Here is a 16,721-nt window from a genome sequence, read left to right as displayed (position 1 = left end):
AAAGAAAATGAATAGTAAATAACTAGATTTAAGAAACCAATTCAGAAAAACATTTAGAAGTAATATAGAAGGGTGTAATTTTTTCTCAGTGGGATAGATAGAGATATTAATTAAAAGTAATACAAAATATTAGAGGAGACCGGAACTAGAAAACCAGTGGGAATGAGAAATAAATGTTTCAAGAATTCCTGACAGTATTGAGATATGAGTTAATGATTTTTACAGAGTATCTTAAACATCATTGTGCAATAACCTCCAGGCCAATTCAAGCTGACCCATTACACAAAGAAAAGCAATATGAGGTACCCTTAGGTGCCTGTTCACCAAAAGACATTGAAAAAGAAATATAATGAAGATAATCTCAGACATCATAAAGTGAAAATAAATGCCATAAAAATGAGAATAGTAGGAATGTGATTTATGAGAAGAAAATATATTTCTACTTATGAAACTATGATTTAGCTTGGAATTGAAGTAAATTTTATTTCTATAAATGAAGGACTATTACATTAATTCTTTTAATATCCAGTAGAATACTAGATAACAAAGTGCTTAAAATTTCTATTATTTCATCCTTATACCACAAAAATTAAGAGCCCTTCAATAAGCCACTTTATCTGGACTAGAACATTTATTTCTGGATAAACTCAGATTTCAGGTTTCAAAATTTCCAAATGCTTAATTTTATAACATCTTGGAGAGGTTAAAATTTTATATATATATAATATATATTTATATATTTCTATCTACCCATATATTTTTTTATATCCATATATTTTTATATTATCTATCTATCTATCTACATCATCATCTATCTACCCATCTCCATGCCTCTGTATCTGTATCTATCCCCTCTATGAGACTAAACAATATGTACATTGTTTAAATGAAATCTGCAATGTACAGAAACATCTATTTAAAAATTTTAATCGTAATGTCAGTAAATTAAAAGTGCATTTTTATTTCTTATAGTTCAATAACAGGCAAAATTATTTTTAAAAGACAAAACTTTCAGTGGATAATTAATATTTTTCAGCATAATTTTTTTCTTTTGTGGATTTAAAAAATAACTAATTTTGAACATCTCTGAAGCTATAATTTTATTTAAACTCTTAATAATTTCTTCTGATTTCAAAAACCAAAAACTTCTATAGTAAATTTAAAAATCCCTTGATATTTATGAAAACACATTTTCCAAATCCATAGCAGTTGAAGGATGAAACTTGAAACAATTGCATGCATAATGCTTTAAGATGTTAACCAAAAATTTCAAAAATGGGTACCTGATTGAAATAAAGAAGCATTTATTTGCTGTTTGTTAGGCCTGCTGTTTGCGAGAGACAGATTCAAGAAGCACTTGATTTATGTGCTGCCTGACTACAAAATGGGGGAGGTTTATAAAGGCAAAAAACTGTCCAGTTACATAAGTTGTTTGTCAATAATTAGAACTGGAGCTGGTAAGAAGTATGGGAGCTTGTTAAGCAAGGATTAGTTGGGGTCTGAAATTATTACATAGTTTCATGTCAAAGTACAAGTTTGCAGCTGGTAGCTGCTAGCAGGTAGTGTTTTGAAAATGGTTAGTGGTGTCCTAGAGTTTGATACAGTTCAGAGAAAACTCAAGTTCTCAGTGATATAGGAATGCATCTAAAACCACATCCACAATGGCCACCCAGCTCCCTTTTGGATGCCTGAACCATAGTTACTCCAATTTGATTTTTAAATGATCTTAAGTATGTCGTTGAAGAAATACCTTGATGGCTTTTTATTTCTCTTCCAAGTTTAGTGCTGGTGTTTAGCAGTTGATCATCCCTTTGGCCTTCTGCATGATGATTTAAAGACCAAGCTATCCCTTTGAATTTAGAGTCTTCTGTTAGACCCTTCACATCTGGTTACAAAAGAGAGAATATGTAGATGATGCAAGTACTTTTCATGTAAGTGCGTTACATCCCTTCTTCCACATTTGTTTGTCAGAACTTAATCATATGGTTATACCTAACTCCAAGGTAGTGTGTGTGTGTGTGTGTGTGTGTGTGTGTGTGTGTGTGTTTATGTGTCTGTGTGTGTGTAGGTGTACTGTGGCTGGGAGGTGTTAACTGTGTGTTCAGGAGGAAAGCAAAACAAGTGTTAAATACAGTGAACTATATTCTGTAGAGGGAGCTTTTAAAATTAAAACACAAATCAATGATTTTCTCATTAAAAAATTTCAGTAGAGCTAGAAAATGTAGTAGAAAAAACATACAGGTGTACAAAAGCCTCAAAAATGAAAATAATTTAATAAGAAATGTTTTAGATCTATATGAAAAATTAAGGGATAGTTAGGAAGAACTGAATAATTACAGTCACAGTGTGATCTTGAGATGACTCACTATCAGAAAGGCACTGTCTCTCCCTATTTTAATCTATAATTTTAACATATTTCCAATAATATATCAGTGTGAATTTTTAGTTAGCAAAACTTATTCTAAATTCACGTTAAAATAAATAGACAAAGATTCCCAGGAAATTGTGTAAAAATAAAAAGTAGTGAGGAGATACTATCTCTACTAAGTATTAAAACTAATTTAAACTTTGCTTAATAAAAATAGATTTATCCAGTAATTTCATTCTTGGAAATTTGTCATATAGATTAATACAACATATAAAACTTATAGAGCCAGTATTTTAATGGAACTGATTCATCAAACTACATGCCCAGTCTTTTAGAATAGATTACCACTGTAACCAACTATTATGAATGTGCTGTGATAAGCACTTGCTGATATCACATACTATTTATATTTATTTCAACAATGTTTATCATACCAAAAAGTCAGAAAAAAACAAAATATCAAACAATACCAGAATTTTAAAAATTGATATAGTAAACAGCCATGATAAATAAATAGGTAGCATGGTATAATCTTTAAGACAAGTTTTTTTTCCAGACGCAAAGAAATATGTACATTATGCTGCTAGTTTTTTTTAAAGTCCTTTTATTTTGACATAATTATAGATTCAAAGGAAGTTGTAAAGATAGGACAGAAAGACCCCTTGTATCCTTTACCCACTTCCCCCAGTGGTTATATCTCACATAATTAGAGTACAATAATATCAAAACCAGGAATTTAGCATTGGTACAATGACGTTGGTGTGTGTAGTTCTTGTCGTTTTATCACATGGGTAGATTTATATAGCAACCACTGCAGTAGAGATACAGACTGTTCCATCACTCCAAAGTTCTCTGTCATGCTATACATTTTTAGTCATTTCCGCCCTCTACCCTCCAAACCTGGAAACCACTAATCTGTATTCCCTGCTAACCCCTGGGAAACATTCCTGTTTTCCAACTCTTTAATATTGGCATTTCAAGACTGTTATATAAATGAAATCATAATATATGTGACTTTTGAAATTGGATTTTTTTCACTCAGCATAATATCCTTGAGATCCATCTAAGAAGTTGTGTGTATCAGTAGTTTATCCCTTAATATTGCTGAGTATATGGTATGAGGGTACTGCAGTGTGTTTAACCATTCATTCATCAAGAGGTGTTTTGGTTGTTTCCAATTTTTGGACACAATTTTTTTAAAAAGCCACTATGAACAATCATGGGCAGGTTTTTGTGAGGGCATAACTTTTCATTTCTTTGGCACAAATGCTCCAAAGAACAGTTGCTGGGTTGTATGGTAAATATATGTTTAGGCTTTTTGTTTTGTTTTGTTTTGTTTTAGAAACTGCTGAACTAGTTTTCCAGGATTGTTGTACCATTTTACATTTTCTCCACCAATGTATGAGAGATCAGATTCTCTGCATCCTTGTCATCATTTGGTTATATTGTTTTTATATTTAATATTATTTAAATCATTTAAATATTTTTATATAGGTTGCTATTCTTAAAATGTAAAAATTACCACTTTTTATTTTAGCTATTCTAGTAGGCATGTAGTGATATCATTTTGACCTTAATGAGTAGTGATAATTGCACATCTTTTCAGGTGCTTTTTTGCCATCCACATATCTTCTGTGAAATGTCACTCCATATCTTTTGCCCCTTTTTGAATTAGATTTTTTTACAGTTGATTTTAATAATTATTTATATATTCTCATATGAGTCATTTGTCAGATATATGGTTTTGCAAATATTTTCTCTAAATGTATAGCTTATCTTTTCATCTTTTTAACAGAGTATTTCACAGAACAAATTTTTAATTCAAGAATTGTGCTTTGGTTTCATTTCTAAAAACTGTTTACTGATCCCTGGGTCCCAGAGATATTCTCTTATGTTATCTAGTATAAGTTTTTTAGTTTTATGTTTTACATTTAAATCTTTGGTTTATTTTGCATTGATTTTTGTACAGGTTGTGAGACCTAGGTTTTTGTTTGTTTGTTGATGGATAGCCAAATGTTTCAGCAGCATTTCTTGAAAAGCCTATCCTTGCTTCATTAAATTGCTTTTGTGCCTTGTCAGAATAAGTTGACTGTAATTTTGTGGAGTTATTTCTGGGTTCTCTATTCTATTCCATTGATCTATGTATCTTTCCCTCTGCTAATACCTTACAGTCTTGATTACTGTAACAATAATAAGAATTGAAATCAGGTTGAGTACTTCTTCCTAATTTTTCAGAATTATTTTGGCTATTCTAGTTCCTTAATTTGTTCCTTTGACTTTTCATATCATATGTATATCAATTTGGGGAAAATTGACATCTTTACTATTTAGAATCTTCCAATCCACGACCACAAAATATTTCTCTATTTAGAACTTCTTTTTTGATTTCTTTCAACAGAGTTCTGGTGTTTCAGCACTCAGTGTTTTCAGCATTGTACTTGTTTTATTAGATTAACATCTCAGCATTTCATTTTTCGTGACTGATTGTAAATGTTATTTTATTTTTAATTTCAGTTTCCATGTGTTCACGGTTAATGCATACAAATACAATTTGTGTGTGTGTATATATTGCATTCTGCCAACTTGCTGAACTCTCTCATCAGATCTAGGATTGTAAAATTGTTCTGGTAGATTCCTTGGGTTTTTCTATATAGGCCATCATGTCATGTACAAATAGGGGCAGTTCTATTTCTTTCTTTTTAACCTGTATGCCTTTTATCTTGTTTCATTGCCTTATTACACTGGCTAGAAATTTTGGTATTATGTTGAATAGTAGTGGTGAAGGTGGACATCCTGACATTTTTTCTGATCTTGGGAAAGCATTCAAACTTTCACCATTAAATGTAATGTAAACTATAGGATTTTTGTAGATACTATTAAGTTGAAGAAATTTTCTTGTAGTTTTAATTTCTGAAAGTTTTTATTATGAATGGGTTTTGAATCATGTAAAAAGGTTTTTCCTCATCAATTGATACGATCATGTGACTTTTCTATTTTAGCTTGTTAGTATGGTAGGTTACATTGATTGATTTTTGATTATTAAACCAGCCTTGAATTCCTGGAATACTCTGTTCATAGTATATAATTCTCTTTCTATATATTGCTGAATTCTACTTGGTAAAGGTAAAGAATTTTTGCATCTATATTCATGAGGAATATTAGTTTAGTTTTCTTTTTTGTACTGTCTTTGTCTGGTTTTAGTTTCTGTCTAATACTGGCTACATAGGTTGAATTGGGAAGTGTTTCCTCCTTTTCTATTTTCTGGATGAAATTGTGTGAATTAATATTAATTCTTCTTTAAATATTTGGTAGAATTCAGTTAAACCATCTGGGCTAGGGATTTCTTTATTGAGAGATTTAAAAGAATAATTTAAATATACTTAATAGTTATAGGGCTATTAAAATTTTCTGTTTAATATTGGTTGTGTTGTGGTAGTTGATATTTTTTGAAGAAGTGGCCTAATTCATCTAATTTGTCAAGTTTGTATATGTATTATTATTGATAGTATTCCCTTATTGTCCTTTTGTTGTCTGCAAAGTCTGAGGTGATATCCCTTGTTTTATTCCTTATTTTAGTAATGTGTGTCTTATTTCTATTTTGTCAGTTTTTATAAAGGCTTATCAATTTCATTGATCTTTTCAAAGACACAGGTCTATTTTTTATTTATTTCCTGTGTTCTCTGTTTCACATTTTGTTGATATCTGCTTTTATTATTTCCTTTATTTTACTTGCTTTGGGTTAATCTTCCTGCTCTTTTTTTTTAGTTTCTCAAGGTGAGAGTTTATATTAACTGACTCAAGACTTTCCCTTTTTCTAATGCAAGCATTTAGTGCTACAAATTTCCCTCCAACACTGCTCTAGCTGCTTCTCATAAATTTTGGTGTATTTTATTTTCTTTTTCATTTAATTTAAGACATTGTTTTACTTCCCTTGAGAGTTATTCTTTAACCTATGGATTATTAAGAAATTCACTGTTTAGTTTTCATGTATTTGGAGATTTTTCTGTTTTCTTTCTGTTATTCATTTCTTGTTTGATTCCACTGTGGTCAGAGAGCATATCATTTTAAATTTGTTTGTTTTGTTTCATAGCACAGAATATGGTCTATCTTGGTATATATTCCATGCTGGGAAAAAATGTCTATTCTATTGTTTTGGAGTGGGCTGTTCTATAAACGTTGATTAGATCCTGTTGGTTGACAATGTTGTTGAGTTTTTCTAAATCTTTGTTGATGTTCTGTCAATAGACAAATATGCTCTATCAATTGTTGAAAAAAGGATATTGAAGTGAAGTCTCCATTTATAATTGTGCATTTGCCTATTTCTCCTTTCAGATCTATCAGTTTTGCTTTACATATTTTACAGCTCTGTTGTTTGGTACATACACATTTAGGATTTCCATATCTTCTTCATAGATTGGCCCTTTTAGCATTTCAATATGTCACCCTCTGTCATTAATAATCCTCTTTGCTCTGAAGCCTACTTAACTAATATAGCCATTCCTGATTTCTTTCACTTGATGTGGTACATGCTGTAACTTTTTCCATCCTTTTATTTTCAGCCTAAGTATTTTTGTTGAAATCATTTTGTTTGAAATCATTTTGTTTGAAATCATTATATTTGAAGTAAGTTTATTTTAGCTAGCATATGATTGGTCAATTTGTTTTGTCCAGTTGGCCAAACTGTCTTCTAATTGGTGTACTTAGACCATTGATATTTAATGCAATTATTGATATGTCAGTGCCTAGGTCTGCCACTCTAATTTTTATTTTCTTATGTTTTTTTCTCACTGTTTTTTTGGGTGTGTATGTGTGTTGTTCCTCTGTTTTCTTTTCTTGCCTTCCTATAGGTTACACAAACATTTTTAAAGAATTCCATTTTGATGTCTCTATAGTATTTTTCAGTATATTTCTTAGTGTAGCATGTTTAGTGGTTGCTCTAGGTATAACATATATACTTAACTTATCAAAGTCTACTTGTGTCAACATTTACCAAAGTATAGAACCTACTGCTCATTACATCTTTCCCTCACTTGTAGTTTAGTTGTCTTAAATATTTCCTCTACATGTATTGAGAACATTAGATATGTTAATAAGTTTTGCTTCAGCCAACAAACACAACTCAAGAAGAGAAAGCGTATTGTATTTTCCCATATTTTTGCTCATACTATTTTCTTTTTTCCCTTCTGTTGTTCCAGTTTCCTTCTTTTATCATTTTATTTTTGCTTAAACAACTCCTTTCAGTTATTATTTTAGGGTAGGCCTGCCAGAACCAAATTCTCTTAGTTTTCATTCATCTGAAAATGTCTTGATTTCTCCTTTATTTTGGAATCATATATTTTCTGTATATCAAATTCTAAGTGGACAGATCTTTTCTTTCAGTACTTGAATTATGTTGTGTCACTTCCTTCTAGCTAACATGGTTCCTGATGAGATGGCAATGGTCATTAGGATTGTTTTTGTCTTATAGATAATGTGTCAGTTTCTTTCTCTGGTTAAACAATTTTTCCTTTGTCTTTAGATTTCAGAATTTTGACTAGGATGTGTCTTGGCATAGATTTCTTTGGTACTGTCCTGTTTGGGGTTCACTCATATTCTTTAAATTGTAGGTTTCTCTGGGGAATTTGGGGGGGACCAAATTTGGGAAATATTCAGCCATTATTTCTTCATAAATTTTCTGCCCCTTCCTCTTTCTCTTTTCCTTCTCAAACACCTATGACACCAGTATTAAATCATTTATTATTGTCTGACATATTCCTGAGACTTTGTTTTCTTTTCCCCCAGTTTATTTTTATGTGTTTTTCAGATAGGATGATTTCCATTATTTTATCTTTTTTTAAATTAGTTTTTATTGGAGTATAGTTGATTTACAATGTTTTGTTAGTTTCTGTTGTAGAGCAAAATGAATCAGTTATACCTATACATATATCCACTCTTTTTAAGATTCTATTCTATTCTCTGTTCTTTCTTCTTAATTTTGCTGTGAACCTAAAACTTCTAAAAAAACCCTAAAGTCATTTTAAAATGTAATGGTCATTCATGAGGCAAAATAAAATCACATTTAATAATAACATGTAAAATTACTAGAATTACACAACATTACAATAGTAGTGAAGAGATCTTAACACTAATATATTGATGCCTGACAAATTTTAAAAAACCTGTAAGTACAAATAGTCAATATATAAGCAGGAAAGTTAATTAATAAGATTGTCCTAGTACATACACACTCACACACAGATACAGATACAGACACATATGTCAAATGATTGCTGTACTGGGGCTGGCTCATAGATTGTAATAGCCAATTGTTAGATTAATCTTGTGAGTCAGTTTTTAAATACAGCTATTATTTATATATATATATATATATATATATATATATTTATCAGCACACCATTATATCAAACTATATAATGATCTCAACAGAAAAAATAGAGCAGCTGAATTATTTATATATATATATATATATATATATATATATATTTATCAGCACACCATTATATCAAACTATATAATGATCTCAACAGAAAAAATAGAGCAGCTGAACAGAAAAATGGACCAAAAAATAAGCAATTTAGACTAAAAAAAAGAAGAATTATAAAAGGCTAATGTGACAGAGATTGTTAACATATCTAATTTCAATTCTCCTTTTTCCTTAGTAACAAACCTTCAGTTTTGTTTGGGGCAGTTTCTTAGTCTGTTAGGGCTGCTATATAAAAATACCACAGACTGGATATCTTATAAACAAAAGAAATTTATTTCTCAGTTTTGAAGGCTGAAAGTCTGAAATCAGGTGGCAGTATGGTTGGATGAGGGCCCTCTTCAGGGTTGCAGACTTCTCATTGTATCCTCATGTGGTAGAAGGGGTGAGGGACCTCTGTGGGGTCTCTATTCTAAAAGCACTAATCCCTCTCATGAAGGCTCAACTCTCATGACCCTACCTTCTAATACCATAACATTTTGGGGTTAAGATTTCAACAAATGAATTTTGGAGGGGCACAGACATTCAGGCCATGGCATTCTTCCTTTGCCCCACCCCCTCAATTCATTTCCTTCTCAAATACAAATACATTCATTCCACCCCAGCAGCCCCAAAAGTCTTAACTTGTTCTAGCATCAACTTAAAAATCTAAAGTCCAAAGTCTCATCTAAATATCACCTAAATCAGATATAGGTGGGATTCAAATTATGATTCATTCTGAGACAAATTCCTCTCCAGTTGTGAATTTGTGCAATCAAACAAGTTATGAGTTATGTGCTTTGAAAATACTATAGTGGGGCAGGCATAAGAAAATACTATAGTGGGGCAGGCATATTCCAAATTCAGAAGTGAGACATAGGACAGAAGGAATGGGTGATAGGTCCCAAGCAAATCCCAAACCCAACAAGACAAGGCTTGAGAGTAAATCTTCTTTAATTTGATGCTCTTCCCTCTGGGGCAGAGGCCATGCCGTTCAGACCTACTGGGATGGGGATTCTGCCTTCTGGACACACATTCCAGTTCCCATGGCTTTGCTGGGCACAGCCCATGTAGCATCTCTCCTGGTCTGGAAACACAGGCCAGTGGTTCTACTGGTCAGGGTTTGTGGGGGTAGACCCACCCCTGGGCAGGGGTCCAGCCCCCATGGCTTGGGTGTTACCACCCCCACAGATTTGGCCGTGGTCTTCTAGTCTGTTGAAACCTAGGCAATGGCTCCTACTTTTGAAACTGAGGAGGCGGCTCTCATGATTTCTGAATCACCTTTGGAATCCTTTTTCTCTTGTCTTGAAGAATATTGCATGTTTGCAGGTGAATAACTCCATGGTCCCTTCTAGTAAAATCTAGGAAATCCAACAACTTCCAAATTCCTTCCTGTCTCCTTCCCCTTCCATTCAAACTGGCTGTTTTCCTGTTGGGGTGGCTGATTAAATCCATGGTTCCTAATCCCCCTATCAGAGGTTTGCTTGGCCACACCCAGAGTGTTCCCTTCAGAACATGCTTTCTCGTTTTTTTTTTTTTGCAAAATGACAGGATAGGAATTTTCCAAATTTTAAATTTCTGCTTCCCTTTTGATTAACAATTACCTCTTTAAGTCATTTCTCTTCTCACATTTTACTATATGTATTCAATAGAAGTCAATCTTTACTTTCAACACTTTGCTTAGAAATAGCTTCAGTCAAATATCCAAATTTTTTCACCGCTCACAAATTCTGCCTTCCACAAAACACTAGGTCATGACAAAATTCAGGCAAGTTCTTTGACACTTTATAATAAAGATTGCCTTTCCTGTAGTTTCCAATAACACGTTCCTCATTTCCATCTGAGACTTCATCAGAATGGCCTTTACTGTCCACATTCCTACCAACATTCTGTTCACAGCCACTTAGATATTCTCTAAGAAGACTGAGGCTCTCTCTGCAGGTGTCCTCTTCTGAGTCCTCACCTGAATTGCCTTTAGTGGTCTGTTCACAGCAATATAGGCTTTTTCTAACATGCATCTCAAAACTCTTCCAGCCTTTGGCCATTGCCTAGTTCCAAAACTACTGCTACATTTTTAGTTATTTGTTACAGCAGCACACACCCTACTTCTAGGTACCAATTTTTGTCTTAGTCTGTTCAGGCGTATACAACAAAATACCACAGACTGGATATTTATAAATAGCAGGAATTTATTGCTCACAGTTCTGTAGGCTGGAAATCTGAGATCAAGCAGTGATCCAGCTAGATGTTTTTCCCAGGCTTCCTGTCAGTTAACCATATGACAATTCTTGCCAATTAGAGGTAAGCAGAAGTGTTTGGCATGTGGAGAAAGATTCACTTCAGGTGCCACACATGCTTTTTTCTTTATACCTGAAAGAAGAACTTGTTTCATAAAGCTATCTATTTCCTGATTGTTATGGCAAAGAAATTAACATATAAATTCCTCATTTGTTTATTTAACTGTACTGGGAGTTCTCCGTTACATGCTGTCAAATTCGAATCTCTAATACACACACATTAAGAAATAGTGAAGTTCAACTGAAATGCTTGAAGACCTGGAAAATAAGGAGAAAATAATCTTGGGAAAATTAATAAAACAAAGCCATTGTTTATGAGTATCTGTAAAAAAAACAAGCATTGTAATTCTCATATATATATATATTATTTTCGGTACGTGGGCCTCTCACTGTTGTGGCCCTCTCCTGCTACGGAGCACAGACTCCGGACGCGCAGGCTCAGCGGCCATGGCTCACGGCCCAGCCGCTCCACGGCATGTGGGATCTTCCCGGACCGGGGCACGAACCCGTGTCCCCTGCATTGGCAGGCAGACTCTCAACCACTGCGCCACCCGGAAGCCCTCTCATATGTTTTTATAAGGAGTTTAAATTGGCTAAAACTTTTTAAGATGAAAAGATTTAGATCCATAATTTCACTTATAAAAATTGATCCTCAAGCAATATTTGCATGGGTATGTTTTATCCATTATATATTTGTAAAAATAAATTTTGTAAGAACAAAAAAATTGCAATAGAAACGGATGGAAGAAAATGTTTCATGCATGTAAAAATACTATTTTGTTGTAAAATATAAAATAATAATAATAAACAATACCAACAACTAAAAAAACAGCTGAAAATATTTAACATTGTGCTAAGAGCTTTACATGTATTGGATCATTGAATTTTTATTAGAATCCTATGAGTCAGAAAACATTATCAGCATTTTATATACTAGGAAATTGGGCTTTTGAGATATTTACATAATTTTTCTAGGTGACACAGCCAGTATGTGGTAGAATTTGAATGCAGTGTTTATAATTACAAAATCCATGCTATTGGCTATGATAATAGAATTTTAGATAGATTTAGATATATAGATTTTTTTTTTTTCGGGGTGGGAACTTCCTGTCTTGTTTAAATCACTGCTATTGGGTGGTAATTCCGTGGTCCAGTGGTTAGGACTTGGCACTTTCACTGCTGGGACCTGGGATCAAAACCTAGCCAGGGAACTAAGGTGCTGCTACCCGTGTGGCCAAAAAAAAAAAAAAAAAAAAAAAAAATCACTGCTATTGAAGGATTTCTGTCACTTGTAACCAAACCCCATTCTAGCCCCCCACTGTGTTGCTATCACAATCAATATTGTGGTGACCCCGAGTGGGATTTTTCTCAGGTTTATATCCAGAAATGGAATCACAGATCGTTGGATGTGCACCTACCCATTTTCTCTTTTTTTTTTACATCTTTATTGGAGTATAATTGCTTTACAATGGTGTGTTTCTGCTTTATAACAAAGTGAATCAGTTATACATATACATATGTTCCCATATCTCTTCCCTCTTGCGTCTCCCTCCCTCCCACCCTCCCTATCCCTCCCCCTAGGTGGTCACAAAGCACCAAGCTGATCTCCCTGTGCTATGCGGCTACTTCCCACTAGCTAGCTATTTTACGTTTGGTAATGTATATATGTCCATGCCTCTCTCTTGCCCTGTCACAGCTCACCCTTCCCCCTCCCCATATCCTCAAGTCCATTCTCTAGTAGGTCTGTGTCTTTATTCCTTTTTACCCCTAGGTCCTTCATGACATAGTTTTTTTCTTAAATTCCATACATATGTGTTAGCATACGGTATTTCTCTTTCTTTTTCTGACTTACTTCACTTTGTACGACAGACTCTAGGTCCATCCACCTCATTACAAATAGCTCAATTTCGTTTCTTTTTATGGCTGAGTAATATTCCATTGTATATATGTGCCACATCTTCTTTATCCATTCATCTGATGATGGACACTTAGGTTGTTTCCATCTCCTGGCTGTTGTAAAAAGAGCTGTAATGAACATTTTGGTACATGACTCTTTTTGAATTATGGTTTTCTCAGGGTATATGCCCAGTAGTGGGATTGCTGGGTCATATGGTAGTTCTATTTGCAGTTTTTTAAGGAACCTCTATACTGTTCTCCATAGTGGCTGTACCAATTCACATTCCGACCAGCAGTGCAAGAGTGTTCCCTTTTCTCCACACCCTCTCCAGCATTTATTGTTTCTAGATTTTTTGATGATGGCCATTCTGACTGGTGTGAGATGATATCTCATTGTAGTTTTGATTTGCATTTCTCTAATGATTAATGATGTTGAGCATTCTTTCATGTGTTTGTTGGCAGTCTGTATATCTTCTTTGGAGAAATGTCTATTTAGGTCTTCTGCCCATTTTTGGATTGGGTTGTTTGTTTTATTATTATTTAGCTGCATGAGCTGCTTATAAATTTCAGAGATTAATCCTTTGTCAGTTGCTTCATTTGCAAATATTTTCTCCCACTCTGAGGATTGTCTTTTGGTCTTGTTTATGGTTTCCTTTGATGTGCAAAAGCTTTGAAGTTTCATTAGGTCCCATTTGTTTATTTTTGTTTTTATTTCCATTTCTCTAGGAGGTGGGTCAAAAAGGATCTTGCTGTGATTTATGTCATAGAGTGTTCTGCCTATGTTTTCCTCTCAGAGTTTGATAGTTTCTGGCCTAACATTTAGTTCTTTAATCCATTTTGAGCTTATTTTTGTGTATGGTGTTAGACAGTGATGTAATCTCATACTTTTACATGTACTTGTCCAGTTTTCCCAGCACCACTTATTAAAGAGGCTGTCCTTTCTCCACTCTACATTCCTTCCTCCTTTATCAAAGATAAAGTGACCATATGTGCGTGGGTTTATCTCTGGGATTTCTATCCTGTTCTACTGATCTATATTTCTGTTTTTGTGCCAGTACCATATTGTCTTAATTACTGTAGCTTTGTAGTATAATCTGAAGTCAGGGAGCCTGATTCCTCCAGCTCCGTTTTTCGTTCTCAAGGTTGCTTTGGCTATACAGGGTCTTTTTTGTTTTTTGTTTTATGTTTTTTGTGGTACGCAGGCCTCTCACTGTTGTGGCCTCTCCATTTGCAGAGCACAGGCTCCGGATGCGCAGGCTCAGCTGCCATGGCTCACGGCCCAGCCACTCCACGGCATGTGGGATCTTCCCAGACCGGGGCACTAACCCATGTCCCCTGCATCAGCAGGCAGACTCTCAACCACTGCGCCACCAGGGAAGCCCATATTCAGGGTCTTTTGTGTTTCCATACAAATTGTGAAATTTATTGTTCTAGTTCTGTGAAAAATGCCACTGGTAGTTTGATAGGGATTGCATTCTCCATCTGTTTGTATCATCTTTAATTTCTTTCATCAGTGTCTTATAATTTTCTGCATACAGGTCTTTTGTCTCCTTAGGTAGGTTTATTCCTAGATATTTTATTCTTTTTGTTGCAATGGTAAATGGGAGTGTTTTCTTGATTTCACTTTCAGATTTTTCATCATTAGTGTATAGGAATGCCAGAGATTTCTGTGCATTAATTTTGTATCCTGCTACTTTACCAAATTCATTGATTAGCTCTAGCAGTTTTCTGGTAGCATCTTTAGGATTCTCTATGTATAGTATCATGTCATCTGCAAACAGTGACAGCTCTACTTCTTCTTTTCCAATTTTGATTCCTTTTATTTCCTTTTCTTCTCTGATTGCTGTGGCTAAAACTTCCAAAACTATGTTGAATAAGAGTGGTGAGAGTGGGCAACCTTGTCTTGTTCCTGATCTTAGTGGAATTGGTTTCAATTTTTCACCATTGAGAACGATGTTGGCTGTGGGTTTCTCATATATGGCCTTTATTATGTTGAGGAAAGTTCCCTCTATTCCTACTTTCTAGAGGGTTTTTATCATAAATGGGTGTTGAATTTTGTCAAAAGCTTTCTCTGCATCTATTGAGATGATCATATGGATTTTCTCCTTCAGTTGCTTAATATGGTGTATCACGTTGATTAATTTGCATATACTGAAGAATATTTGCATTCCTGGAATAAACCCCACTTGATCATGGTGTATGATCCTTTTAATGTGCTGTTGGATTCTGTTTGCTAGTTGTTGAGGATTTTTGCATCTATGTTCATCAGTGATATTGGCCTGTAGTTTACTTTCTTTGTGACATCCTTGTCCGGTTTTGGTATCAGGGTGATGGTGGCCTTGTAGAATGAGTTTGGGAGTGTTCCTCCCTCTGCTATATTTTGGAAGAGTTTGAAAGGGATAGGTATTAGCTATCCTCTAAATGTTTGAAAGAATGCGCCTGTGGAGCCATCTGGTCCTGGGCTTTTGTTTGTTGGAAGATTTTAAATCACAGTCTCAATTTCAGTGCTTGTGATTGGTCTGTTCATATTTTCTATCTCTTCCTGATTCAGTCTTGGCAGGTTGTGCATTTCTAAGAATTTGTCCATTTCTTCCAGGTTGTCCATTTTATTGGCATAGAGTCGCTTGTAGTAATATCTCATGATCTTTTGTATTTCTGCAGTGTCAGTTGTTACTTCTCCATTTTTATTTCTTATTCTATTGATTTGAGTCTTCTCCCTTTTTTTCTTGATGAGTGTGGCTAATGGTTTATCAATTTTGTTTATCTTCTCAAAGAACCAGCTTTTAGTTTTATTGATCTTGATTATCGTTTCCTTCATTTCTTTTTCATTTATTTCTGATTTGATCTTTATGATTTATTTCCTTCTGCTAACTTTGGGGGTTTTTTGTTCTTCTTTCTCTAATTGCTTTAAGTGCAAGGTTAGGTTGTTTATTCAAGATGTTTCCTATTTCTTAAGGTAGGGTTGTATTGCTATAAACTTCCCTCTTTGAACTGCTTTTGCGGCATCCCATAGGTTTTGGGTCGTCGTGTCTCTGTTGTCATTTGTTTCTAGCTATATTTTTATTTCCTCTTTGATTTCTTCAGTGATCACTTCGTTATTAAGTAGTGTATTGTTTAGCCTCCATGTGTTTGTATTTTTTACAAATCTTTACCTGTAATTCATATCTAGTCTCATAGCTTTGTGGTTGGAAAAGATACTTGATACAATTTCAATTTTCTTAAATTTACCAAGGCTTGATTTGTGACCCAAGATATGATCTATCCTGGAGAATGTTCCATGAGCACTTGAGAAAAATATGTATTCTGTTGTTTTTGGATGGAATGTCCTATAAATATCAATTAAGTCCATCTTGTTTAGTGTATCATTTAAAGCTTGTGTTTCCTTATTTATTTTCATTTTGGATGATCTGTCCATTAGTGAAAGTGGGGTGTTAACGTCCCCTACTATGAATGTGTTACTGTTGATTTCCCCTTTTATGTCTGTTAGTATTAGCCTTATGTATTGAGGTGCTCCTATGTTGGGTGCATAAATATTTACAATTGTTATATCTTCTTCTTGGATTGATCCCTTGATCATTATGTAGTGTCCTTCTATGTCTCTTGTAATAGTCTTTATTTCAAAGTCTATTTTGTCTGATATGAGAATTGCTACTCCAGCTTTCTTTTGGTTTCCATTTGCATGAAATATCTTTTTCCATCC

The sequence above is a fragment of the Lipotes vexillifer genome, unplaced genomic scaffold (genome assembly GCF_000442215.2).
Source record: "Lipotes vexillifer unplaced genomic scaffold, Lipotes_vexillifer_v1.1 scaffold363, whole genome shotgun sequence".
In the NCBI taxonomy this organism is placed as follows: Eukaryota; Metazoa; Chordata; class Mammalia; order Artiodactyla; family Lipotidae; genus Lipotes; species Lipotes vexillifer.
Note: the sequence above shows the minus strand (reverse complement) of the source record.